Consider the following 12288-nt stretch of genomic DNA (forward strand, 5'->3'; position numbering starts at 1 on the left):
GCATTTCAGCCTGGGCAAGAGTGAGACCCTATCTCAAAAAAAGAAAAAAGGAAAAGAATATTTTTAAAGATCCATTGTTTGCCCATCTAAGTATTACTAACATTTTCAAGAATCTGCATACATATGAAATTAATTTAGTCTCTCTGGATTAGTCTCTCTGGATTATACTTTGATATAGGTGTGTGTGTGTGTTCATATCCAGATGTAGTAACAAATAGAATTTTTATATAGCTGATATATTACAAATGCTAAAACATTTTCTTTGGCGCCTTTGGATGGGAATCTAAAACAGATTAGATAGATCCTTTCTGAAACTTACAGAAAATCTTGGCTATGATATAAACTGTTCTTTTTGGCCCAAAGTTATTATTTGATCATGTGATCTATGGCGCTACAGGGGAAAGTTTGAGTCATTGTACTAACTAGCACTGTAAATCCTAGACGGAACTCAGAAACTAACTGAGCAAATTTCAAGACTCAAACTGGCACTGATAACGTTTTCTTTGAAAGTGAGAGTCTCACGCTGTCACCCAGACTGGAGTGCAGAGGCACCATCCTGACTCACCTCGGCCTCCACCTCCGGGGCCAACGGGATCCTTCTGCCTCAGCCTCTCCAGTAGCTGGGACTATAGCCCTTTCACCGTACCCAGCTAATGTAATTATTTGTTTGCTTGTTTCAGGGAGCTGAGGTCCCGCTGTGTTGCCCAACTCCTTGAACTCCTGGGCTTATGCGCTCCTCTTGCCTCAGCCTCCCAGAGTGCTAGGATTATAGGCATAAGCCACTGTGCATGACCAAAACCCATCATTTTTCAAGAAACGTTAAGCAACAAACGTGTTATGTATCTATATAATATCCACCTAATAGAAGAAACCTTTGTTAATAATAGACCTCAGTAAATGTTTGTTCATTGTGGCATTGAATGGTAGACGCTGTGTTTGACACTACAGTGAGTAGGAGGATAGTTAGACACTGGTGTGGTTTGGTAAAGGAGATGAGCCATACGCCAGGTTCACAAACGAAATCACTTCTTGAGGAGATCAGGGGAGGCTTCATGGAGGAGGAGGCACTTAAACTGGTTTTAAAGCGGGTAGTAGCACTTCATCCCTCGGGGACAAGAGGCCCAGCAAGGACAGGACCGTGCATCAGTCAGGTCCAGGTAGGCCTCAGACAATGAGGGGCCCATGCAGGAGCGTAGGGCCCCCAGCAGGCTGTCTTCTCACAAATGGAAGGTTGAGTCACTGGCTGCAGTGACCTTTAACCCCCGTAATAATAACCATAACTTTTACTCTTTTGGGTCTTTTAACTCAATGTCAGCAATAATTTCAAACTCTTGCTTGGCCTTGACCAATCTCATATCCTGGAGCAGCATCACAGTCTTTGACCCTTATAGGTCAAAAACTTTCAAAGCTGAGCTGGACTCTTACAACTATAGGTATAAACAGAACTTTGCATCTTTGGGTTTTTTGGTGGTTGGTTTTATTTCTAGTTTATCATGATATGAAATTCTAGGTCTCTAGATATCAGCAATTTAAAAAGCAATGGGACTTAATGTTTTCCACTTAGTATCCTAATGCTAAGATTCATCCATAAATTGCTTGTTATTGCAGTTTATTTGTTTTGACCACTATCTAATCTTTGTGTATAGAGAGAAGCTCATTAAAGCAAAAAGTTCTCTGGGAAGAAACAAACAAAAAAATAGAAAAAGTTCTGGCAAAATCAGTGAAGAGAAGAGACAAATATAGCCTGTTATAAAAGTAATGATGGGCTGAGCATACTGGCTCACACCTGTAATCCCAGCACTTTAGGAGGCTGAGGCAGGAAGATTGCTTGAGCCCAGGAGTTCAAGACCAGCCTGGGAAACAGAGCAAGATCTTGCCTCTACCAAAAATTTGAAAATGAGCCAAGTGTGGTGGTACCTGCCTGTGGTCCCAGCTAAGAGGATGGAAGATCACTTGAACCCAGGAGTTTGAGGTTGTGGTGAGTGTGATCATTCCAGTGCACTCCAGCCTGGGCAACAGAGTAAGCAACATACTGAAAAATAAGAAATAAAAAAACAAAAAGTGACGAGGGATGAATTTGTAGATAAATTTGAGATTTAAAAGATAATTGGATACTGTCAAATGTATATGCCCACAATTTGGAATTTATCTAGGAAAATGTAACATACCAGAACTGGTGTTTGAAAAGAAAAAAACTAGAGAATCCTGTAACTCTTAGAAAAATGGAAGCAGTGATTAAAAACCTGTCTACAAAGAAAAGATAAGGGCTAGATGTTTTATAGGTAAGTTTCACGAAACTTTTCAAAGAACAGATTATCTCAATTTTATACAAACCCTTCTAGACACTACAAAAAGAGAGAACATTCCACAATTCATTCTACGTAACCAGCCTTCCTAATACCAAAACTAGACAAAAACATTATCAAAAAGGAAAATGATAAGCCAGTTTTATTTATGAATGTAGATGCAAAAATCCTGACTGAAATATTAGTGCATAGAATCCAACACTATATTAAAACAATAATACACTGTGACCCTGTTGAAATGTATAAGGGTATTTTTAATATTAGAACAATCTAAGGCCAGGCACAGTGGCCTTAGATTTCTAAAATCTCAGCACTTTGGGAAACCAAGGTAGGAGGATTGCTTGAGCCCAGGAGTTCGAGTCCATCTTGGGGACAGCATAGCAAGGCCTCATCTCTATAAAAAGTCAAAAAAACTCAGCCAAGTGTGGTGGTGTGTTCCTGCTTGGGAGGCTGAGATGGAAAGTACACCTGAACTCAGGAGTTTGAACCTGCGGTGAACTATGATCATGCCACTGCACTTCAGCCTGGGTGACAGAGTAAGACCCTGACTCAAGAAAAGAGGGGAGGGGAGGGGAGAATTTATGAGTAAAATACATCACTGTAACAGATGAAGAACAACCATTTGATCAACCCAATATATGCAGAAAAATATTGATGAAAGTCAATATTCATTCATGTTTAAAAAGTCCAGGCAAGTTAGAAAGAGACAGGAACTTCCTCAGCTTAATAAAGAGAAATTCAACCAAATGTGATCCGAAATAAACAAACATTGTAATCATTTCCTTTAAAATCAGACACAAGTATTCAGCACTTTTCTGTTCAGCGTTGTATATTCGGAGTATCTAATTAGTGATGCAACACAAGAAAAAAAGTAGAAGCAGAAAAGACTGGAAAGAAGGAGATAAAGCTATCGTTCTTTGCAGATGACATGATTGCATACATTTTAAAATATGTAAATTAATACAAATAATAAGGGAGCTTAGCAAGACAGGTAAATAGAAGAATGATTTATACATGTCTGTATTTCTATACACCAGTGAGAAGCAACTGGAAAATTTAATCAAGGTAGTATTTATAGCTGTATCAAAGAATATCAAATATTAAGGAATAAATTTAACAAAAATATTCAGTAAAGTGTAGAGAAAATTACAAAGCCGTATACAGAAAAATGCAAAAACAAATTCAAGGAGAAATTGAGATCAGCAAGCTTTTCCTATAAAGGTCCATATATTACATATTTTAGGCTCTGTGGGCCAGACATAGACTCGTTGCTACTATACAGTTCCACCCTTACAAAAGCAACCATACACAAGCTGTAAATCAGTGATTGTGTCTGTGTTCTAATAGAACTCTATTCCCAAAAACAGATGGCAGGCTATAGTTTGCCAGCTCCTGATACAGAAGAAGAGTTACTATTGTGTAGATGACTAGTTCTTCCTAAAACATACCAGAGAAAAGAAAGGCCAAAGAATAGCCAGGGCGCTTCTGGAGAAGAAAAGGAGAGGGACTTGCTCTACAAGTAATCAGGATTTATTAAGCGACTAGAGTAGTTAGGATGGAGTTGGTAGAGGAATCAGGGGTTGCTCATGGCATGAAATAGAGAGCTCAGAAGCAGACACACGTATTTATAGAGCATCGCCATGTGACTCAGGTGGCATGGTAGCCCGTCGTGAAGAAGGAACTGTTGAATCAGCGAGACTGGAGAAAAGATTATCCATGTGGAGAAAGATGGTACTGGAGCCTGCCTTATACATAAAAATCACTGTTAGGTAAATTAAGGACTTCAATGTCAAAATTAATAGTTGAAAACTTATAGTATCTCTCATGTTTTGGATTTTGTGTCTCTGATGTATATTCTGTGTCCTCCCCAGTTGGAGATACAGTAGGTTGGGGCATGATTGTTGAGAGCCTTGAGTGCCTAAGTAATGGGGAGCCGTGAGATTTCTAAAGAGGTGCTCTTTGGAAGGGCAGAGTGGAGTGAATGTGTGGCCATGGCTGGAGCAGGAGGCTCATCTGCGGATCCCAGGGTCAGACATTTTCCCATGGGATCAAGCAAGAGATGCTCTGGCAGATTCAAACAGTATCTAATACTGACGGGAAAAGCAAATTAAGACATTTTAAAAGTAGAAGTATCATAAATACACCATTTTTCTCAGTGTTTTTTTTTAATTGTCCCTCATTATTAGATTCTGCTAAGATTTTGGCTGTTGTTGATGGATGATCCAAGGTTTGGCGGTTAATAGAATAACTCTTGTTTTCCTTCTACACAAAAGGACTCTTTGAATTTTCTCTACGTACAAGAAAATGGAAAGTAGAGGAGTCTGGAACTCAGTAACCCAAGGACACCCGCAGGACGGACTTAGACATGTTTCTCAAAGTCTCTGTAAACCTGCAGTCAAGCCAGAGTTGATGTTAGTTACACACATGTTCATTTCAATGAGTTGTCCTTTAATGAGCCATCAAGAATGTGTTTTTGTTTTCAGCTGCAGAAAATGTTAGGAGGAGTTTCTTGAAAAACTTGAGCAGACATATTCTCTGTAAACAATGAAACTTCTGATGCAGAGCCTCCCTTTTGAATGCCTGTGGTGCCTTCAGCCTTGAGTGTGAACTCCCAGGGGAAGGAATGATGAGGCTGCCTTTGCTGCTTCAGCGTTACGCTGCCTCCCAGTAGACCTTCCGTCCAACTTTGGCAAAAATCTCCTCTGCCTCACCTAAGCAGATGTGGATTTATCTTTTGACCAGATGTGAGTTTATCTTTTTCTGAGTTTTGCTCGCCTCCTGCCCAATGCTAGAAAAGAAGGATTTCACCTTGCCTTCCTGGTGAACAGATAAATGCAGCCCATGAGGCATGGTGAGAATCTGACAGATGGCCCAGGATAGCTTGGTCACGAGAGGGCTTGTGCCCTGCCCTCAGGACACCCTTGATCCAAGCTATGCCTCAGTGACTCTGGGACCAAGTTCCAGGAGCATCAGGAAATAGGGATATTATCAGATCAAATCGGTTAAGTGTTTCTTAAGGACGACCTTATGTAAGACACAGTTTTGTACTTGACCCTCAACTCTTTTGACAGACTGTTCTGAAAAAGAAGTTTCATGCTGTTTGTTCCCAGAATCCCACATGATGTTCACAGTCATAATCTAGGAAAATAATGACAGTGATAAGAGAAAAGTGGCCAATTCACTCTTCCCAGGGTGCCAAAATCCCTGACGCTCCTTGTTGGTATTTTTTTTTTTTTTGTACCTATCATACTGACCTATCATGCTTTACTCAGTGACAGAAATAATGATAGGAATGCCAGGCATATTTTCCAGGCATAATATGAAGTTGAACTAAATTCCCTTGTAAGTGACCTCTTTGGAAACCGTCATCTCTGTCACTGAGTACAACTAGGTGTGTTACATGGGTGGTATTTTTCACTTTCATCTTCTAATTGTTAGCATCTGACAAATCCTATTGCAAGACACCATCTAAAAACAGTGTTGGCTGACATACCTGTCTGGTGCCATTACTTCCCGGGCCTGCTGTAGAACAGCATCTCCATAAAGGTGCTGCTGTACCTACTTGAGGCTCTTGATTCTTTAAAATCTTGACATAGCCCAAAACACCTGTGTACAAAGCTGAATGTAGTTGGCCTTGCCAGCAGAGTTAACGTTAATGCCATACTGGGTGCATTTTGCTCACAGAACAGCCCTCTGACAATGCATGGCAGTGCTCACTTAGGGGTAAAAACTGGTCACTTGAGCTCAGAACTGCCCGGGAATACTTTGAAAATCATGGCCTTTTCAGTTTGGATCAAGAATACAAAGGCTTGAGAGGGCCAAGATCTTCTTGGTCATGACTAGTGCAATGTCTCGTTCCAGCTTTGGAAGGTGTCTGTAAAATAGTACTTTATTTTTATATTAACTTATAGTTGTCCCATTACTAAATGCTACCTGTGCCTGATTCTGGCCTCATAATAAGTTTCTAGTGATTAGAATCATCCTGATATAGGTTGCATTGGTGATTTGCTTAGAAATTTAATTCTTTGTTAATAGAGGACTTCTGATCTGTATTGTGTGATGGACCAGTGCTAAGCTGCTTTCAGAATTAGATTGTACACCAAGACAGTGAAGGTGAAGAAGAACCCTTGTGAATGTGGCTGAGCCTCAGAAAAGCACTTCTGTTCCCCTTCCCCGTGGGGAGTCAAGGAGAGGCAACGAGGGGATGGCCACTAGCGTGCTGCCTGCTTGCTCCCATGGGACCAGCACCCAGAAGCCACCTCTCACAGTCCTCCCTCGGGGAGGAGAAAGAAGAAAGAGTTATTCTACCCGTGTGCATGTATGGATATCAACAATCTCATGACACACATTTGTCCTTCCAGAGAATATAAATTGATATTAGTAAACTGTTGGTCTCTAACACACATTGACTTCAGTGGGAAAGTTCATGGCAGAGGCCGGAGAAGGGACATACGGGGAGACGCTGGTCACACCTTCACGCGGTCCACCAGACCCCACAGGGCGCCGATGACTGCGGGTGGTGGGAAGAGTGGAGAGGATCTGAGCTGCCGTGTTGGAGTATCTGATTCAGAGTAGAAGTGTGTGTGCTTTCTGGTTCTCACCAAGGAAATCCCAGCTTCACAAAATGTGAGTATATCTAATAATTCAAGGCTGCTAAAAGCTGAGAAAGGTGCCTTAATAATTGTATTCATCTTTCTCCATACCATTACTATGGAGTTGAGGCTCATATTCCAAAAACACTTTATTTACACACAAGGTCAGAACTCTTTAGCTAGCCTGATGGTGCCTAGGGAAGGAGTCAGTGGCATACACTAAAGGTCCCTGTTTAAGGGATAAGTGGAAAGAGACGATCCAGCACAGCCAGGAGAGCCCGGAGGTCAGAGTCGGGTCTTGGACATTATTGCTGGCCTTCTTTTCTCATTACCCTTCCCCAGTCCTTCACAACTCCTTCTCATCAGACAAAGAATGATAAATATAAGTAAACCAGCCATAAAAATATGCATACCTGCAGCTTGTTTTTCCATGCGCTAACAGGATTCATATACTTATCTATAAATTAGGAGGATTGGATATAGATAGCCAGCAAGATCCTTGCAAGTTGCAAAATTCTATGATCTACTTGAGATCAAATCTAACATACTTTCAGTATAAGTGAGGATTCACAGACCTTTGTGGAAATTGAAGTCTATGTGGCCTAAAAGAACCAAACCTTTAGGGTCCATGCTTTGATAATTCTGCAGTCCAGGGTGAAATCTGATTCCTGGAAACTTTTCCATATCAGGATTTTGCAATGCTGTCTTACGATGTAGAGCAGAGTTTTGATTACGCTGTAGGAAGCCATACTGCCTGAGTCCATTTTGTACTGCTATAAGAAGCTACCACAGACCAGGTGATCTGCAAAGGATGCGATGTATTCCTCACACTTCGGAGGCTGGAAATCCAAGGCCAAGGGCCAGCATCTGCAAGGGCCTTCTTGCTGTCTCATCCCTTGTGGGGGGGTGGAAGGGGAGAGAGAACCTACTCCCAGAAGCCCTTTCCTTAAGGCATTGTGTCCACTCGTGGGGGGAGCCTCGTGGCCTGTTTACCTCCCAGGACCTCCTCTCTTAATACTGTTACAGGGGCAGTTAATTTCAGCATGAGTTTTGGAGGGAACAAACTTCAAGCCATAGCACGTGCAAGACCCGTTGCCCCTTCATCCTTGCTCTCTTCTGCTTAGTGGCAGTTTGATGTTAAGCAGCAGCGAAGAAAAGCTCACAAAACCGAGTACATTTACATCGCCTTTAAAATGATTTCCGGTTCCCCTTAGCACAGATGGTTTTTATCTTTATTTTTACCAACCCTGTGGATATACAGACTGTTTGAATTGTGCACTTTTTTCCCTCACCTCTGAAATTTGCAGTAACCAGCTCTGTGAAAATACAAACCATTCCAATTGTGTGCTTTTCATTATGGCTGCAGGACTTGGTGATCACCATGGACTTATCTCACCTGCGTCGCCCTCCTTTCCACACTGACTTGCTTACATACACACCTCACACGTATGTGGGCATCCCAGCACACATCCCTGCTCATATGCTGCCCTTTCCTTTCCACCGTTTCCCCTGGTGGTGGTGATTTGTGAGATCTTCAGCAAGATGATCATAAAGTGCCTAACAATAGCAAAGAGCCTGCCAATTGCCATAAAATGTGGCTCCCAGAAAAGCAGTGAATTGAAGCCAGCAGAGATCCTGGGTCTGCCTCCCTTGTCAGGGAAAGTGTCAGGTCTCAGGGTCACACTCCATAACCTTCCTCCTCTGTGACTGAAAGTCTGTTTTGTAGCCAGAATAAAAACGAAGTTGTATTTAGTACCCTCATGTGTTTTGCAATGCCCTTAGGAGACAGAGCAAGAAGCTCAGGACTGTAAATTAAGACTGGATTGTGTTCTTTATTCAGTTAGGCTTAACACGACTGCAAGTAAATCACTGGACCTCTTGCAGGTCAGACTCCTATCATGTAGGCTGGAGGTTAATCATCCCCTTCTGACGTCTAAGACATAAGTGGCTGCTGATCCTCATGAACTAGGCATCTTATCATCACCCGGGGTGAGGGGGAGAGGCGTGTTGAGAGAAGACAGGGATTCTTCCCAGAGAGCCTCATGGTGCTTACAAAGGTGAAATTTCTTCTTCTTCCTCCAAGGGTTTCCCTGTCAAAGTGCCAGAGTTCTGTGGTATAGACTTTCTGAAAGCTTAAAATAATACAGATGTTAAACACTCTTAAAGGTTAGAATCTAGTAAAAAATTATATCAAGGGTATTAATACACCACATTCAGCAAAATATATCTTAATAATTATAATGAAGCATTCAGCATTGGATTTAACTCTGCAAAATTGATTACTGTTTATTATTAACAGCTCGTAAAATTTCTGTGATACATTTTGTCACCTAAATTTTTGGAGAAAGATTCAGGTACAGTGGAAATACGTAAGCACTGAGACAAATACAGTCTTACGTTGTTCAGTGAAGTATGTTCTTATTCAGTAGGGAAAGGAATATCTTCCCTAAACAATGCCAAGTTTCAAAGTAGTTTTGTAGTCACCACAGAAATGCTACTAGTTGAAAACATAGTTGAAAACAGCCATTAGGTAACTTAGAGGGGCAGCCATGGCAGTGCTCTGCAAGGGAGAAGTAGACCACATTCCATTCACATGGAAGGTGACAAAGAGTGTGAACAGGATCCTGAAAGCCTGCTGTATTTTGGATCTGATCAGAGACATTTCTAGTTAAGAAAAATGGGTTCGATTTTCTTCCCAGTGTGCTACCCAATTCCTCCTCTGACTTTTCCTGCTCTGTTGTTCAAGTCAGTCAGCAGATATCTGTTTCGAGATGGATTTTTTTCTCCCTTTTGATAATGATCTCAAAAAGTGATCGTTTGTAACAAAAAAAATCTAAAGTTATTATAGTAGATTATCATTAGTAGATTATCATTAGTACCAGAGATGCCCCATTGTAGGATATCTAGTTTTCCATAAAGTGGTGTGAATTTAACTGACTCTTGCTAAGTACTTGCTGAATAAACAACTTTTGTGAAATGTCATCTTTCCTAAAAGTGCCACAGCATTTTTATTTTCAAGTTTAGTGCACTTTTGCTTTGAGAATTTTTTTAATGTCAGTGTGTAAGTTAAAGTAGCACATACTGTAATAAATCCAAATACTGCCGAACTGCATAGAGCAAAAACTTGAAGTCTTCCTTGGAGTTGCATTCCCCAGAGGTAACCACTGTTGATAGTTTGGTATATGTCTGTCCAGCTGTTTTTTATGCTGTGTGTGTGTGTGTGTGACTATTATTTGAAAGGGTTACACAAAAAATGGAGGCATAAAGATACATTGTTCTGAAGTTTGCTTTTTTAATTCCCACTTAGTTCTAGTAACATATGAACAGCTTCCTACATTAGTAAATGTTGCTGTAATTTATTATTTGTAAGGTATTTGCCTGTATAACTATATCATCATTATTTAATTATTCTAATGACAGTTTCTCAAATTTTCAGTTATAAAAAATGTGGAAATGCACATTTCTGTACATATTTTTGCACCTCTGTCTCTCTCAAGACTTTGGTCTAAGCTGCAAAACATAAATTCTTAGTAGGAGAATTGCTGGTAGTATCAGTTTGGCTGTGAATCATAGTCAAAGATCTTATCTTTGTCGTGTCTTTTTAAGCCTGAAGACCTTGTTTGACTTCCTGGCCTTAAAGGTGTCTGAAGCCGTGGGCATGTATGGGAAGACAAGTTTCTGATTTCCTTTTTCTCAGCACCAGTCTTATCTCCTTCTAAAGTTTAGAACTGCTTAAGTTACAACAGAAGCAGTTGGCTTTTCAAGTCCAGAGGGATCCCAGTTTTGGGCTTGTCCATCAACTTGGATTGCAGGCTGTAGGCTACCACCTTTAGCTAAGCGGTTTTTTCTTCCACATCTTTGTGCCAACTGCTTGGCTCTGGCCTGAGTTGATGCGTCTGTTTGTCTCTCTCTTCCCCTTTCCTTCTCCCTCCCTCCCTCCCTCTCTCTTCCTCTCCCTCCCCTTCTCCCTCTCCCCCCGCCCTTTCTTCTATTCTCTCTCTCTCTCTCTCCCCCTCCTTCCCTCCCTCTTTTTTTCCTCTCTACTCTCTACCCTTCTCTCTCTATCTCTGTCTCTCCCTCCCTCTTTCTCTGTCTGTCTCTGTCTCTCTCAAGACTTTGGTCTAAGCTGCAAAAAGCAGCAAACAGACACCAACTTTCTGAATTTTCTTACAGCTAGAATATTTCCTTACAGCTCCAGATGTCACTACCATGACCAGCAGCCCCCACTAAACAGTGCCACATTTTGTATTCTGTTATTGTAGCATACTGCTTATGAGGCCATGGGAGAGAGGGTGACCTGTACAGGAAGGGGGCTCCCAGATGAACTGAGTATCCTCAGCCTATGACTCAAACAAAACTAATAGTGTCCCTCCCCTAGCACACCTTACCTCTGCCTGTTGATTGAGCTACAGGTGTTTTTGTCCATTCTGTTGTTTTGTCCAAAAGGTCTTTCACATTATGGAAGGTCAGATATTTGCTTGAATTCAAATGTATCAGTCTTTATTTTGTGGCTTTCCGGGAGGGACTCTGTTGACACTTGGTATTTATTAGAAAAATCCTGGGTTGTTTTAAAACTTCTGAGAGTTACTGGAGCACATTACTCTTATAAACTAATTGTCATCTAAGAAGCAGGCTTTCTCACAGCCCCTCACTCGCTCATTTAGAAGGTAATTGCTGGGCCTGTGGAGGCAGGGGGGACTCTCAGGAAGACATGCAGATCACTGCCTGTTCTCTGTGCTTGCATTCCATGTGGGAGACAGACAGTAGGTGGAAGCGCAATGAGGGAAATTAAGGACAAGGCTTCCTTTAAAAGAATGTCTAGTTCCAGTGCTGGCCACAGGTCTGCCTGTAAAGCTGGCCGGTACTCAGTGAAGGTACCCAAAAGGCCCTGTAAGGCAGATCTGAATCAACCAAGTCATCATCCACCTTGACAGGAATAGATGTGGCAGTGGTTTCTGCTCCTAGAGTAAGAGTAGCAGGATGTCAGGTGCAGGACAGGAAGCTCCCCAAGTACTGCTAGTTAGCTACATTTTCCCCACGGCCCCTGTGAGAATCTGGAGGAAAAGGGAAGAGGAATGTTACCCTGTATCCACACCAAAAATGTTGTTTAGAATGCCTGCTCTTAAAGCTGCTTCCCCCCAAAATGCTAAAAGCCACTTACATCTGTGTCCTGCAAGACATAAGTAAACTAAATCAAATTAGATTTTTACTTCTGTCAGATGGGGATAACTAACTTTTAAAGTATATATTGGCAAGATTAATTTTAGATGACACCACTCCCCCTCATTAAGTGTACGTGTATTATATAATAAAGTCTTCAGCTATTTGATTTAATTAACTCATTTTATAAGACAGCGTTGCAAGAAACTTTTGCAAATACAGGCAGTTGT

General features: G+C 41.4%; 1 protein-coding gene across 1 annotated transcript in view; it reads left to right on the plus strand.

Annotated features, from left to right (window-relative positions):
- Window positions 1–12288, plus strand: part of WWC2 (WW and C2 domain containing 2) — a 119986-nt gene that overhangs the window by 93211 nt on the left and 14487 nt on the right. The window lies entirely within an intron of this gene.

This window comes from Carlito syrichta, unplaced genomic scaffold, assembly GCF_000164805.1.
Source record: "Carlito syrichta isolate Samal-C Ts95f unplaced genomic scaffold, Tarsius_syrichta-2.0.1 Scaffold307055, whole genome shotgun sequence".
NCBI lineage: Eukaryota > Metazoa > Chordata > Mammalia > Primates > Tarsiidae > Carlito > Carlito syrichta.